Genomic DNA, 15,468 nt, shown 5'->3' on the forward strand with positions numbered 1-15,468 from the left:
ATTGCTATGGTCTGATCTATAACTGCAAAGGCAATCAGTACAGGCTTCCTCAAGCAGTACTCTTGAAGGAAGATATTCGTTGCCAAAGCATCTGGATCTAGTATACAGCTTTAAAGAATTACACAAGTTGCCAATGGAGATGAGATTTCTATTGGCATGCCATGTTTTATTAGATGCAAATAGATTTTCCATCTATGGGGCACAATGGGATGAGTTAAGGAGAGATTTTTAGACACTAAATTTTCTCTCTGTTGTGAGTTTAATGCAGCTGGTGGGCATGTTAATATAACTTTTTGGAACAAAAGCCTTTAGTGTTATTTTTTTAAAAACGACAGCTCCCTGCTGGAATTGTTTAATTTCTATGATTGGAGCTGCACTGTTTGTCAGGTTGGTGATTAGTTATGTTGGATTTCTCCTCTCCTCTGTAATACAGCAGTAGTGTCTAGGATTAGGACTAAGCATTCAGTGCTCACTTTTTAAAAGTTTGTTATTAATAAACAGAGAAGCTTTCATGTCTTCCACCTAGGAAGCATTTTACAAATATTAATTACATTTGCAAATGGTATTCAGCTAGACCTGGAGTCTCAGGGATTTTAGCATGCTTTCCTCTTAAAATATGAGAAAGAAATTCTCAGAGATGTAAGAGACACATCCTCATCCTACCGAAATACACAGGAATCTTGTTTTAAATTTCAGTGGGACAAGATTTTGATGTTAAAAGGGCAGAATTCATCATACCCAACTTCAGTACTCCAAAATAGCCGCCAAACACCTAGGCTTTCTTTAAGGCTGGGGCCAGGCTCAGCACCCACTTTTTGAACCCTTTTTTAACATACTAACGAGTTCTTTCTGTAGGTGGCTGAATACGTTTATAGGAGTAACTAAGAATTAAGTCTTAGACAGCCAAAGGTAAATTATGTAAATCCCACTCTGAGTGGAGTGCATATGATAAAGACCCACATCCTCGCAAGCAGCATGGCTGGGACACGAATTTATGAGTTCCTGTTTCTCAGTCATATGTTATGAGTCACAAAATTCTTATTCTAAAGATGACAGAATAGAATCATAGGTTAGGGTTGGAAAGGACCTTAAGACCATCTAGTTCCAACCCCACTGCCATGGGCAGGGACACCTCACACTAAACCATGTCACCAAAGTCTCTGTCCAAACTGGCCTTGAACACCGGCAGGGATGGAGCATTCACAACCTCCCTGGGCAACCCATTCCAGTGCCTCACCACCCTCACAGTAAAGAATTTCTTCCTTTTATCCAATCTAAACTTCCCCTGTTTAAGTTTGAACCCATTACCCCTTGTCCTATCACTACAGTCCCTAACGAAGAGTCCATCCGCAGCATCCCTATAGCCCCCCCTTCAGATACTGGAAGGCTTTGAGGTCTCCACGCAGCCTTCTCTTCTCCAGGCTGAACAGCCCCAACTTTCTCAGTCTGTCTTCAGACAGGAGGTGCTCCAGTCCCCTGATCATCCTCGCGGCCCTCCTCTGGACTTGTTCCAACAGTTCCATGTCCTTTTTATGTTGAGGACACCAGAACTGCACACAATACTCCCAGTGAGGTCTCACGAGAGCAGAGTAGAGGAGCAGGATCACCTCCTTCGACCTGCTGGTCACGCTCCTCTTGATGCAGCCCAGGATACGGTTGGCTTTCTGGGCTGCGAGCACTGTCGGCTCGTGTTCATATTCTCATCGACCAACACCCCCAAGTCCTTCTCTGCAGGGCTGCTCTGAATCTCTTCTCTGCTCAACCTGTAGCTGTGCCTGGGATTGGTGTGGGACCTTGCACTTGTCATGGTTAAACTTCATGAGGTTGGCGTCAGCCCACCTCACAAGCGTGTTGAGGTCCCTCTGGATGGCATCCCTTCCCTCCGGCGTATCAACCGAACCACACAGCTTGGTGTTATCGGCAAACTTGCTGAGGGCGCACTCAATCCCCCTGTCCATGTCACTGACAAAGATGTTGAATAAGACCGGTCCCAACACTGATCCCTGAGGGACACCGCTCGTTACTGGTCTCCAGGTGGACATTGAGCCATTGACAGCAACTCTTTGCATGCAGCCATCCAGCCAGTTCTTTATCCACTGAGTGGTCCATCCATCAAACTGATGTCTCTCCAATTTAGAGACAAGGATGTCGTGCAGGACAGTGTCGAACGCTTTGCACAAATCCAGGTAGATGACGTCAACTGCTCTACCCCTGTCCATCAGTTCTGTAGCCCCATCATAGAAGGCCACCGAATTGATCAAGCAGGATTTCCCCTTAGTGAAGCCATGCTGGCTGTCACCAACCACCTCCTTGTTTTTCATGTGCCTTAGCATGCCTTCCAGGAGAATCTGCTCCAAGATTCTGCCAGGCACAGAGGTGAGACTGACTTGTCTGTAATTCCCCGGGTCATCCATTTTCCCCTTCTTGAAAATGGGGGTTATATTTCCCTTTTTCCAGTCGTCAGGAACTTCACCTGACTGCCATGATTTTTCAAATATGATGGACAGTGGCTTAGCAACTTCGTTCACCAGCTCCTTCGGGACTCGCGGATGGATTTCATCAGATCCCATGGACTTCTGCACGTTCAGGTTCTTAAGATGGTCTCCAACCTGACTGGCTCCTACAGTGGGCCCCAGGTCTTCACTTTCACAGTTCCTGCATCTGCCTTCTAGGAGTTGTGCAGTGTGTTCAGAGCATCTGCCAGTGAAGTCTGAGGCAAAGAAGTCATTAAGAACTTCAGCCTTCTCCAAATCCAGGATAGCCAGTTCTCCCGATAGCTTCCGGAGGGGGTCTATGTTGTCCCTAGTTTGTGTTTTATTTGCTACATACCTATAGAATCCCTTCCTGTTATCCTTAACATCCCTAGCCAAGTTTAATTCTAACTGGGCCTTAGTTTTCCTGACCTGGTCCCTAGCTTCCCAGACAACATCCCTGTATTCTTCCCAGGCCTCCTGTCCTTGCTTCCACCTTTTATAAGCCTCCTTTTTCCTTTGAATTTCCCTCAGCAGCTCCTCATCCATCCAAGGAGGTCTCTTGGCCCTCCTGCTGCACTTCCTTCTAGTTGGGATGCAACACTCCTGAGCTTGGAGCAGGTGATCCTTGAATAACAACCAACAGTCTTGGGAAGCCCTGCCCTCTAGCGCTATATCCCATGGAATCTTACTAAGCAGGTTCCTGAAGAGGCCAAAGTCTGCTCCCTTGAAGTCCAGGGCAGTGAGCTTGCTGCACGCTCTTCTCACTGTCCCAAGGATCTTGAATTCAACCATCTCATGATCACTGCATCCAAGGCTGCCTTGGAGCATCACATTTCCAACCAGCCCTTCCCCATTGGTGAGCACGAGGTCAAGCATGGCACCTCTCCTTGTCGGCTCCTCTATTACTTGCAGAAGGAAGTTGTCTTCCACACAATCGAGGAACCTCCTGGATTGCTTGTGCCGGGCCGTACCGTCCCTCCAACAGATGTCAGGGTGGTTGAAGTCCCCCATGAGAACAAGGGCCTGTGAGCGTGAGGCTTTTCCTATCTGTCTGTAGAGTGCTTCATCCAGAGATTCCTCTTGATCAGGCAGTCTGTAACAGATCCCCACAGTGATGTCCCCCATCGCTGTTCTCCCTTTAACCCTGATTCACAAACTCTCTGTCGACTGCTCACCTGTCCCCAGACAGAGTTCCATACTCTCCAGCCTATCCCTAATACAAATAGCAACTTCCCCTCCCCCCCTGCCAGGCCTGTCTTTTCTAAAGAGCCTGTAACCTTCCATTCCAACACTCCAGTCGTAGGAGCCATCCCACCATGTTTCTGTGATGCCTGTTATATCATACCCCCGTAGATGCGCACACATCTCTAATTCCTCTTGTTTGTTCCCCATGCTATGGGCATTTGTATAGAGGCATCTGAGCCAAGCTCCAAATGAAGCCAGCTCATTGGCTGGAGTGGCTGGAATATCTCTACATTGCTCCGAGCATTTATTATAGGTGTTGGCAACTGACTGGATGTGTTGGGATGGAATGATGCCCCCCTCACCCAACACATCAAGTTTAAAGCATCCTTGACCAATCTGGCAAGCCTCCTGCCAAAACCGCTCTTCCCCTTCTTTATCAGAGCAGCTCCACCAGCCCCCAGTAGACCTGGCCTACAAACTGGGGTCCCGTGTTCAAGACACCCAAACCCCTGACTATGACACCACCCTTCTAACCATTTATTAACCTGGCCAATCCTCCTAGCTTTTTTAAGGTCCTATCCTGTATCCTGGAGAATTGGAGAAAAGACAGTTTGGGCTCCAGAGCCCCTAACCACCTCCCCCAGGGCTCTGTAGTCCTTCTTTATGTTCTTTGGGCTATTGCTATCTATATCACTAACACCCACATGGATCACTAGAAGTGGGTAATAGTCTGTGGGACTCACTAGAGCAGGCAGCCTCTCTGCAACATCCCTGATCCATGCCCCTGGTAGGCAACACACCTCCCTTGAGACCGGGTCAGGCCGACAGATGAGTGCCTCTGTCCCTTTCAAAGTAGTATCCTCCACTGTTATAACCCACCGCTTTTTCCTCGCAGCACCAGTAGAGATCTTCTTTACCAGCGCATCAGCCCGTTGTTTCTGATGAGAGTGCATTTCCTCATCAGCCCCCTGCAGGACAGCAAAGCAGTTCTGGGTGGGGACAACAGATTTAGGAGGAAGCCCCTTGCTTTTAATTGTCCTCTTCCTCCTTTTTTTTTTTTTTTTTTTTTGTTGTTACTATCTCCCAGCTTCCTGGGTTAACGGCCTCCTTCTCTCCTCCATGAGCTACAGGGGACGCTTGAGGCCTCTGCACAGTTTGGGCCCAGAGCAAACATTCCTGCTTCCTCTCAGCTTCCCTGACATCTTTCAGGCTATTGACAGCGTCCCGCAGCTCAGCCACCTGCTGCAGGAGGACCTCCACCAGGGAGCACCGAGTGCAGCCCTGCCCATTGGGCACCGTTCCCTCACAAGATCAATGCAGGCACTCTTTGCACTCCGAGCTCTGCACTGCAGCCTCCCCTCTCATCGGCTCTGTCTGGGTGCCTACGCTGGCCACCACCGGGGCAGCAAGAGCAGAACTCCCAGACCGGGCCCTGGTCATACGGAGAGTGCTCGCCATCCCACGCAAACTGCCTCGCCACACTCTTGGTCGCTCGCGCTCCCAGGGGCAGGTTTTTACCCATTCAGAGCTGGTGCTGCTCCTCCTGGCCCCGCCCCCTGTGAGTCAGCTGCTCGCGTCAGCTGAGCTGCCGGCTCCTGGGCAAGTCCTGCCGAGGACCTGAGGCTCCCTCGGTGGCTCTGGCCGCTCTGAGTAGAGGCTCCTGGACCAGTGTTGAAGGCGTCCTCTCTCGAGCTACTCACCTCAGCAATTCAATGATGCAGAAACTATTGTTTTATTTCTTTTTATTCACAATGAAGAAAAAACCACCCAACGTATTAAACCATCAAAAAGGTAAAAAGAAAAATCAATGGAACAAAAAAAGTTGCAGTTTCGATGTTATTTCAGTTGATGGGGTGTTGGTAACACAGCTTTGGAAAACCCTCTTCTACAACTTCTCCAGCCACTCCAGCCGTCACTGACCCCCCTTTTTCTACCCTATTTAAGTCCAGCTGTACTCACAGCAGAGTTCTGCAAGCAGCTGGGGCTTAGGGACAGAAATCTGTGGGCTAGAGGCAGAAGGGAAGGCAGCAAAGAATGGACTCCTTCCGCTCCTTGCTGCCAAAGCTCCTGTGTCATAAAGCTACATCCAAGTGCCGCTGGTATTTCCTCAGCCACCAGCTGCTTTTACCTCATAAAGGGGCTTGATTGCTTTGTTCATTGAGCCTGGCCGATTGCTTGGCACAACCATTATTTTTAACAAGGATTGTTACTTTCTTTGGAGCCAGGGCATCCCTGTTGGCAGCCACTAACACCTTTCAGCCTAACTGTATCCTGCTAACATGTAGCTTTAGTGTGGTCTGTATATGTATAGATAGGCACAGTCTCTTCCTCAAAGTGTGTGCAACCACATAATTAACAATATTAAAATCTGTGAGCTGCTCACACCCTAATTCATGGTGGTGGTTATGAGTACAGGGCTGTGCAAGCTTATGCATGGCTCCTTCAATCTCACAGGTGTTACATGAATGCTGAAGTTCCATGTATGCTCTGGTCTCTGGTATAATGCACATTCAGAAACACTGCAGAGATCAAACTCCAAGGCAGGTGAGTTCACAAAGATCTCAGAACTAAGATGTGCATCATAAAAGAGTGCTTCTTTAGCATTTCAAACCTTTCTCACTATTATATCAGGGCCAAGTCAAAAATAGCCAGGAAGACAGAAGGACTGAATATACAGCCCAGTAGTTAGGGTATTTATTACAATACAATTTAAGTGAAGACAAGAGCAGAGAGTGCTTGACTCTATCTCAGCTAGGCAGCAGCCCAGTGGTTCAGGCAATTGCCTAGAGAGCAGAGATTTGCACCACCATGCTCTTGTGAGTGCTGTAGTTCCTGGGCTATTGATTATTCTGCAGACTTTGTCTTTACTATAAAGTTTTCCTTTTGACAGATTGTTTTTTGCTTTAGGATGAAAACCTCTCTCAAAAAATCCCAACCATTAAGACAATCAGCAACTCAAATCAAAAGAACTGCAATAACCCCAAACCTTAGGACTGAATTGCCTGAATTATACATTACACTTGATAGAGCAATCAGAATTGCTTTGATTTGTGTTATGAATAGATAAGATCTGTGTGAAAGACTTTAAAAGTCAGCCTGTGCCTTTTTTTTTTTTTCTAATTGACATTACCTTGACATGTTCATGTAAAGTATCATATTCTCTCCCTGGCATGACTGAACTCTATGCTGCTCACAGTTTTATCACCGCAATGGCAAATATCCCTCTGTGTTTAGAGGAATAAAAGGAGAAAAAAAATATCAGCAAAGAAAGAAATGGATTTGGAATACTGGTTTTTGTTTAGGCTTCCTCAACAGACTTTTATTTTCAAGCTGAAGTTCCTGCTCTCGATACAAAAATAAAAATCTATTAGAATACAAAATATTTATCTTGGCCTTTCAAATTAAATTCAAATTTTCAGTTGTCAAATATATTCCTTTATTTAGAAACAGCTTCATGATTTGACTACAGAATAATATGAGAATGCCTCTGTTCAAGAGGGAGAATAAGATTAAAGCCCTTTAGGAGAGGATGGTATGTTCAAGGTGACAATGCATCATGACTTTTATACCAAACAGAAGCAGCATTAAGAATTATCTCTAAGTCACAGTACTGGCTGATAGTCTGCAAACCATCTATTTGTAAAACAAACCTGATTTTTGTTACAGAAACATTAAAAAATATTAAAAGGAGATATTGAAGCATCAAGAGAATGTTAACGCAACAACAGACACTATCTGGAAAACGTATTTCTGACTCTGAGTTGTGGTATTTACAGGGCAGGTTTTGAAAATTGGTCTTTATTGTTGACTGTGTCCTTTGCAGTGGAAGGTCAACACATAACATTGCTATGGGCTTCACCCTCCCTTTTTCCCTCCCTCCTCTTGTATGATCTGGGTGCTCATGTTTTCCATTCTCAGAATTTCTGAGAGTCCAGAGTGTTTCTCATTTGGAACACAGGTCTTATTGAAGCATGGCGTGCTCAGTGTGCAAAATTACATCTACGTAATACTACTTTTAACTGGGCAAACAGAAAGGCACAGCATGATCATCAAAGATGATGTTAGAAGACTTGAGGGGAACGATAACATAAATTTTTATCAGTGCAAGCAATTAAAAGCTAAGGACATTGCCAAAGGATGTGGTGAATTCTCTATCCCTTATCATCTTAAATATACACTGTATGTCTGTCTGAAAGATTTTCTTGATTTCAGCCACAAGTTACTGGGTTTGATGTAGGAAGTATTGAGCGAAATTCTACAGTTGGTGTTAAGAAGGAAGTTAGGTAATACACTAGATTATTATAGTGGTCTCTTCTGACCTCAGAATCTCTCCAGAATCTATCTATCTATACATACAGAACTAATTTATTAAAAGCTTGGCTGGCTGTTGTGGGCAATGAGGTACTGCAATACTTCAAGGGTTCTGTGAAAAAGGACTGTTGCTAGCATTCCTGACTGCAGTCAGCATTTTCTGAAGATCATAGGAAGTGAAAACACAAAATAAGCATCCTTCTGATTCATGTACCTTTCTCCCAAAATGCTTGCTTCCAAGTATTTTTCATTATGCAGCAACTGCTCACCTTAAAATTTGAAATAAAATATTAAAAAATAATATCTTCCACTAGGTTATGATACTTCTTCTCTGTCACACAAAACAGATGTCTAGGAAATATTAATTCTGCACACTAAGTAGAGATGAATCACTGGCTGTGAAGATCTTGTCTATAAAAGTCTACTTGCCTAGAGCACAGCCTGAGAATACTCAAAGAATCAGCCAATTAGAAAGCTATCAGTATTAAAAATTTAAATTTTCATTCAGTTCAAAGATAAAAAAAAATGGTAACTATAGACTCCAGGGCCTGATGCCAAACCACAGTTTGTCAAGTGCTTTTAGACAGATCTAGGTCTAGTGTTAACACAATACAATCAGGCAGTCTGCTGCTTGCTGCAGAGTTCAGTACCACACTCACGGGCTGACTTCTGTAATTTTCATGTTTTGCTAATAAATGGGACAAATGGCATTTCTCACTTTCAAAGCCTCAGATTACGTGTTACAAAAGGAAAACCTTTTCATCCTCTTTAGGCAACATGGTTGTGTGGGGAACCAACTTAACGTCTTTGCAAAAGGAGAGAAAAGCAAAAAAAATAAAACAGGAATCCCAGAAGTTTTTCTTGAGTTGCTCTCTCTAAGAGTGCGGAAGAGCTATTGTTAAAAAAGGTCAGCACATTACTTACTACCTAGCCTAAGAAATGGAAATCTGGAATGACTATGGAGAGGTTTTATACTGTAACCCTCTGAGAGGACCTTGGGAGGACTCCTCAGAAATTTGCCTACTTTGTAACCCCAGAGACAAATAGACCATGGAAACATGTGAGTCTTACGAGGGCACCCACGCTGGGAACCCCTTTGGTATCATGGTTATGTTGGAGGCGTGAAACCAGCCCTTCTGTTTTCCCTCACCAATCCACAAAAAGGAGCATTATGATTGCATTAAGCTGTGCTGCTTTTCTGACTCAGCAAAGAGGGAGCACGAGAAACATACTGTATGAAAAAAAACATTTAAAAATAAGCTCTCCCCATTCTCTACAAAATCTAGAGCTGTCTCTGAGGAGCAGAGTTTAGGTTTAGACTTTGCAGCAGGAGAATATGCCCCTTTGGCACCTCATATAACCACCTCTGAACTTCCGCTCAGCATTAATTCACTAAGTGCACTGTAAGGAATTAGTGGGAATAAAAAGAAAACAAGAAGGGTTTGTTTTCGCTGGTGGCTATGTGAGACTGTATTTAAAGAAAAGTAAGTGGTTCTTTCCATATGTTGAATGGCATTCAAGATCCAAATGAACATTTGTTTTTACCTTTGACATTAATCAGGAATGTGCTGGCAAATATCACAGGCAGAAAAAATGCTGGAAAAACTGGGCAGGGATTTCTATTGTTCAATATGCTGTAACTGTTCTTTGCTGTAGCTCTTTTAATTAAAGGCTATTGTTTTGGCATTGGAGTGCTCCAATTTTACCAGAAATCATGACACATTTAGTGTGCCATTTATTACAAGGACATAATCTAAAGCATATTAGCTCAGCAGTTGCATCCTTAAGTTACAATATGTCAGAAAATGTGGGTTAAAAGGGTTCCAGAACTGAAGCCTAGTCAAAGGGAAACAGCAAGAGAGTTTTATTTTACTGCCTGCTCTGACAGGTCACTGGATTTTGATTATGCAGTCAGATATGGTATTCATCCCCTTGATAATGAAAGGTGGGTGGCTGGCTGGAAAGAAAAGGCATGCAAGACTGCTTTTGGTCATTGTCTGCGCTATTTCTAGTAATCCTCCTTGCTGTCTAACTCATGTGTTCGAGAAGGATTTGGGCCTGTGGGGTGAATGGAATTGAAATCTCTCAAGAGGAAAAAACGATAAGGAAACAATGTGCACTTGCCAGCATTTTTAGGAGAAGATGTTTAACAAAAGAAGGAGCCTGTATTCTGTATTAGATTACTGCATTGCTGGCTGTATTGCTTTCACTGCTGTCTCACAACTCCAACTCAAGACAATAGAAGGACTGTTGCTCCTTGCTGAAACTTTACCAGCTGGATCCAAATATCGCTGATCAAATGCCATAATAATGCAGATCACTCACCATTTACTAAACATACATGGTATTTATGGAGAGAGAAAGCCTTAACCACATTTCATTTACAGTCTAGTGTGGACTGGGAGAACACACGTGATATAACTAGGAAATAGATCAGCTGCTCAACTGCTCTGTAACTTACCTTTTTAATTCTTTTTGTTTTTCTTAAGATCTGCAGTGCACCAAGTCAGATTTCCAGAAGCTCCTTCCCAGCCTGAGTCCTGCATCTCAAACCTCCTGCAGCAGAGGACATTACCGTCAAATTCACAGCATGCCAGATAATTCAAGAGAAATTTAACAGTTAAATTGACATTATTGGAACAGCTTCTTCTGGCATATATGCATATATTCTGGCATATATGGCAGCATACCCTAGAGACAAGGAAAGGGAATTCCCTGCCCTGCTTTCCTTGTACCCTCTGTCTGGAGAAAAGGTGTCTTGGCCTTTATGGACAGTGAGTTACCAGCTTTGAGTCAAAGCTTCTGAGGATGTGTGCTGTCAGCACAGTGAGATGGGACAGAATTTTGTATCCACCCTTGTGCAATTGAAAAAACCCACACTTCAGTTGCCCAGCTATGGACACACACAACTAAGTTTTTTAAGTCTTCAAAAGCAGGACAGTGTGGGCCAGCTAATGCCCACATGGTTCCTGGGTACTTGAAAGGAGCAAATCTGTTTCAGGCTCATGCTCACCATGGTCCTGCAGCTTCCACCTTCTCTCACCACCTTTCCAAAGGGGCTGCACTTGGTTCATGAGATTCTACTTATTCTGTGATGCCAGAGGCATAACATTGGGATAAGCTTCCACCATGGAGCATGTGGAGCTCTGTTTGCCATTTGTATTTATCTGCCCATATCTTCTCAATCAGTTTTACAGTTGTTTAACTCCAGTCACTGTAGACTGTGACATTTAATATCAAATATTCTTCCAAGATTCCCACATTAATAAACACAAACAGTGAATCCTCTTTCTGTTGTAATGATGATTTCTGGCATCATTTAAAAGTGCATATTATTATGCCAGTATTAAAAATCGGTACAGCTTCATGCAATGCTGGAATATATATTCAAAAACTAATTTACTTGAGTTGTAATGTTAGGATTATCCTTCTGTCTTTCTTGACTGATGCTTCATCTGGAGAATGCTTAATGTTTTCTTGTCGATGAGTTGTTAACTCAAATGAATTATTCCAATCTGTTTACTTAGTGCCTTTCTAACAAATGCAAATTATAATTAAAAAGGAAAAAAAAAAAGAAAAAAAGAAAAAAAGAAAAAAAAAGAAGAAGTGAAACAGCATTGAGAACCTAGTATGACAACACTGTGGTGATTTTTCTACTCTTAAGTCCACATCAATAAGCAATTTAACAATAGAAGAACTCTCAATGCGAGACCAACAGATGAAATTATTGTACAGCAGATCCTCGGAAGAAATTTTTTCTTTGCCTATGTAATTGCATGCAGCTATCCTTGTGTGAAATCCCCCATCAGATTACAGGGTTTGTTCTATGTAAATTGAAGACTAAATGCTTGGTAGCACCTTTCAGCTCTGCAATGCTGGAAATGAGTTTTTTAATAGGAAATTAGATTAGTAATATTTTAGTCAACAAAAACGCAGAAATTTCTGCATAAAGATGATAAAATTATTCATGCAAATGGACTTTAAAAAACAAGAATGAACAATTGTAAAATTATTCATACTACTATTCATAAAATTTCTGTACATTATTTTTTAAACAAAGAATGGGATATTCTAACAAATTATTTTTACTTTGCTGGATATAGTATTAACTGAGCTTTCAGCTAGCAACAGGTTGCATAATTTAGTGGCTTCTATATTTAATATGATTTTATATAGTTCTCAAAGTGAGAAATGTGAAAAATTACAAAGGAATCAGTTAAGATTATAAAATAGACTTTTGCAAACCGTGAACCAGGTACTAAAACAAGAATAAGGCATTTCCAGTCCCTGTTATGCTGCAGTTTATTAGATTAGCCTTCAGAGAATTTCAGAAGCTAATGTGAGAAAAGACTTCATGGACTTAAAATTCCTCCACAAATGCAAAAGTAGTTCCTCCAGCATAAATTTGCCTTCCTTTGTAGCCAATAGCCAGAAAAAAAAAAAAAAATCAGGTATTAATAAATCATTAATATTATTTATATACACTTTTTTTTTTAAATGGTTCTTGCATTTGGGGCTGGACCACAGCCGAGCTGAGAAAACTAAGGAAGACCTGTGTCATGGACAAGAACCAACAGATGGCTTGAAGGCTGAAACAAAATGTACATTACCATTACTCATGCAGTTGTAGGCAAAGACATTCCTGTTCCTAAGAGCCTACTGGCTTTTAATAGCCTGGCTACAGTTGAACTATAACAAAGTTTTGCCCTTTCCCCTAAGAAAGATATAAAATGTGATGGGTACCCAGAAGGGGGTCTCAGACTTCAGCATGATCTAGTTGGGAATAAGAATTATATCAGTGGAGAAGTGAAAACTAATGTCTTCTCCAGCTTGTTCAACACAAAGGTGATAACTGTTCTGCACTCCTGGCAGAAGGCTGCAACTCCTCAAAATCTCTTAAAATTCCTCCAGATAGTTCTTCAGCTTCAAAGAGTGACCATGGGAATGAATTTCCTATTTCCATAAGGAAGAGATGTCTCTCTCCCTCCCTCTATAAAAGCTTTAAAGAAGTATTTCCTTAGTTAAATGAAGAGACCTAAGGAACTAATTTTAACTGCCAAATATAGCAAGTCCCCAGCTACTACTGGTTCCAGCAACATGTTCTCTACTTATAAATGAGGATATTGCTACAAAAAGGAATACCTCTAAAATCGGACAGTCATGCACCTGTTCCAAAAAGCCATAAAGAACAACTTAAAAAAAATCCTTTCACACTGAAAAAACCCTCAAAATATTTACAAGCACTTACTGCCAACAATAGTATTCTATTCTATACAGGATAAAACCTAAACAAAGCCAGTAGTCCCCAAGGACTGACAATCTAAACACACCCTAGGGAAATCCACAGAGGAAATAACAGAGGGGCAGTAAAGTTGTTTTATTTGTTCCATTTTAACATCTTAATTCATATCTTAGCAGCTACATTACAGACTGAATCTGTAGGAGGGCCATGAGTTTTGCACTGGGGTTACCGCCAGCTAGTTTTTCCCTTTTTATGTCTTTGAGGCTTTTGAGGAATAAAAAGCAACTACTCACCATGGCTATAACGGGGACAATAGTGGAAGGGAAGTGAAAAACATTTTTCTCACTTTTTACTCCTCTCCATCAGGCTTCATTTCTTATTTTCCTAAGACAAAGATTACTTCAACAAATAAGCAGATTAAAATCGGATAACTGAAGCTATTATCACCCGCAACTGTCATCCCTACCTCTCTGACAGATGTCACTGCAGTTTTCAGCTCAATGTGCAAATGTAAGCCCATCCCAGACCTTGGTTGCTGTGAGATGTGCAGCTGAAAACAGTATTTTGGGAGCCAATTTGCAAGGAAAGTGGGTACTGGCATCCTTTGGAAGGATGCAGAAAGCGGCTTCCTGTTCCATCCTGCTGTCTTTAAACCACAGTCACGTCTGTCTGAGCTCTGAAACCACCAGCCAGTCAGAGAGTGATACTTCTAAGGAGTTATTATTTTTTTTCACAGTAGAGAGCATGCAGTGGGCATAAATATTTTCAAAACTTCCCTTTTTTCTTTCCTCCAAAGCTCCTGGGCTTGCTGTTCTTCATCTGTACAGTCCCTACAACTGCCTGTAAAGTGTGCGCTGCACACAGTATAGAAATCGAAGCTATATTCTGTAGTCTGCTTTTGTGTAATCCCAACTCAAGTTTCCAGTCTCAATTTTTAAAATGTGATTAAAGTGTAAATTACAAAAGATAACACTACTCCCAAGGACAGAAGAATATTAAAATAAGTTCGCAAAGCTAAGAGAGAAATATCAATCACTGGCAAGAAGCAGCCTAGGATCCAAATGAATTGCATGCCATTTAGAGAAACAAACAAATGCAACAGAATTAATCAGCAGACGTAAAAGAGAGTGTGATGCTGATACAAAATAGATGTAGGAGAGGGCATGAAACGTTAACCATGTGCATCAAATCATCGTCTGGTTTCTTCACAGATGGAAAAAACTCTGAAGAAATGCTACAAGATTTTTGGAAGAGGGTTTCAAGCTGGACATGAATTAAAGACAAATGAATCCAATTTGTGCCGCTTGCTTGTTCACTCATACGTACATGCGCACACACAAATCCTACTTGCATGAAGTCAGTTCGCCGTCCTGGATTTCTGACCCTTGCTCTTCCTTTGCCACATTAGGCATAAACTTTAAACTGAGCCTGCAAGGCCAGGGTCTGGTGCCACAACAGCAGCATAAAAAATAGATGTGTTTTTTTCTGCATTTGCATTCCTGACACATTCCTCACGACTCCTATGAACAAGACTGAGGACTCGGGAGAGAAAGATGTAGAAACAGTCAGGCACAGCAAATAGAATTAGGAAATATTTTGAAAATAGACTTGCAAGCCAGGACACGCAACAGCAAAATTCACTTTAAGTCTCAACAACACAAGTTCAAAGGTTTGAATTACTCAAGAACATCCTGTGTTTAGCCAACACTGCTAATCTGGTGCATCTCTTCTTTGTCTGGCCAAGGTTCCTTCCCTTCTCAACATACCCGGCAGAGATAAATGCAATATTACAGACATAAGCAGAGAGAACGTGAGCAAAACATCAGCACAGCTATGAAAGGCAGGCCATATATCTACAGTCATGATGGGTTCAAATTTTTGGTTTTTTTGTTCTTCCTGCTGTTTGCCAGGGATAAATGGCAGTTGTACTTTCCTACCGTGTTCAGCTGGGCTCTACGCCATTTTTTGCTGGTTTTGATGGCAGAGTTCTCAAAGACATATATTAAACTATCTGGCCCATGTAATAACTCACTGGGGCTACACTTTTGTTTCCGAGGAGGCCCTATAAGAAGAGGGGAAGTAGGATTTTTTTAGAAAGGCAGCAGTCTTCTGCATTAGTAACATTAAACTTTCCCATGGAATTTCAATAGCATTAGCAAATTATTTTGCTAAAAACCCAGCAGGCTTTGCAGATGGTTTTTTTGGGATTTCAACAGAGAAAAATATGCAAGTTTTACACCCACTTCTTGATTTTGT

The sequence above is a fragment of the Psittacula echo genome, assembly GCF_963264785.1.
Source record: "Psittacula echo genome assembly, chromosome: 2".
NCBI classification, from domain to species: Eukaryota; Metazoa; Chordata; class Aves; order Psittaciformes; family Psittacidae; genus Psittacula; species Psittacula echo.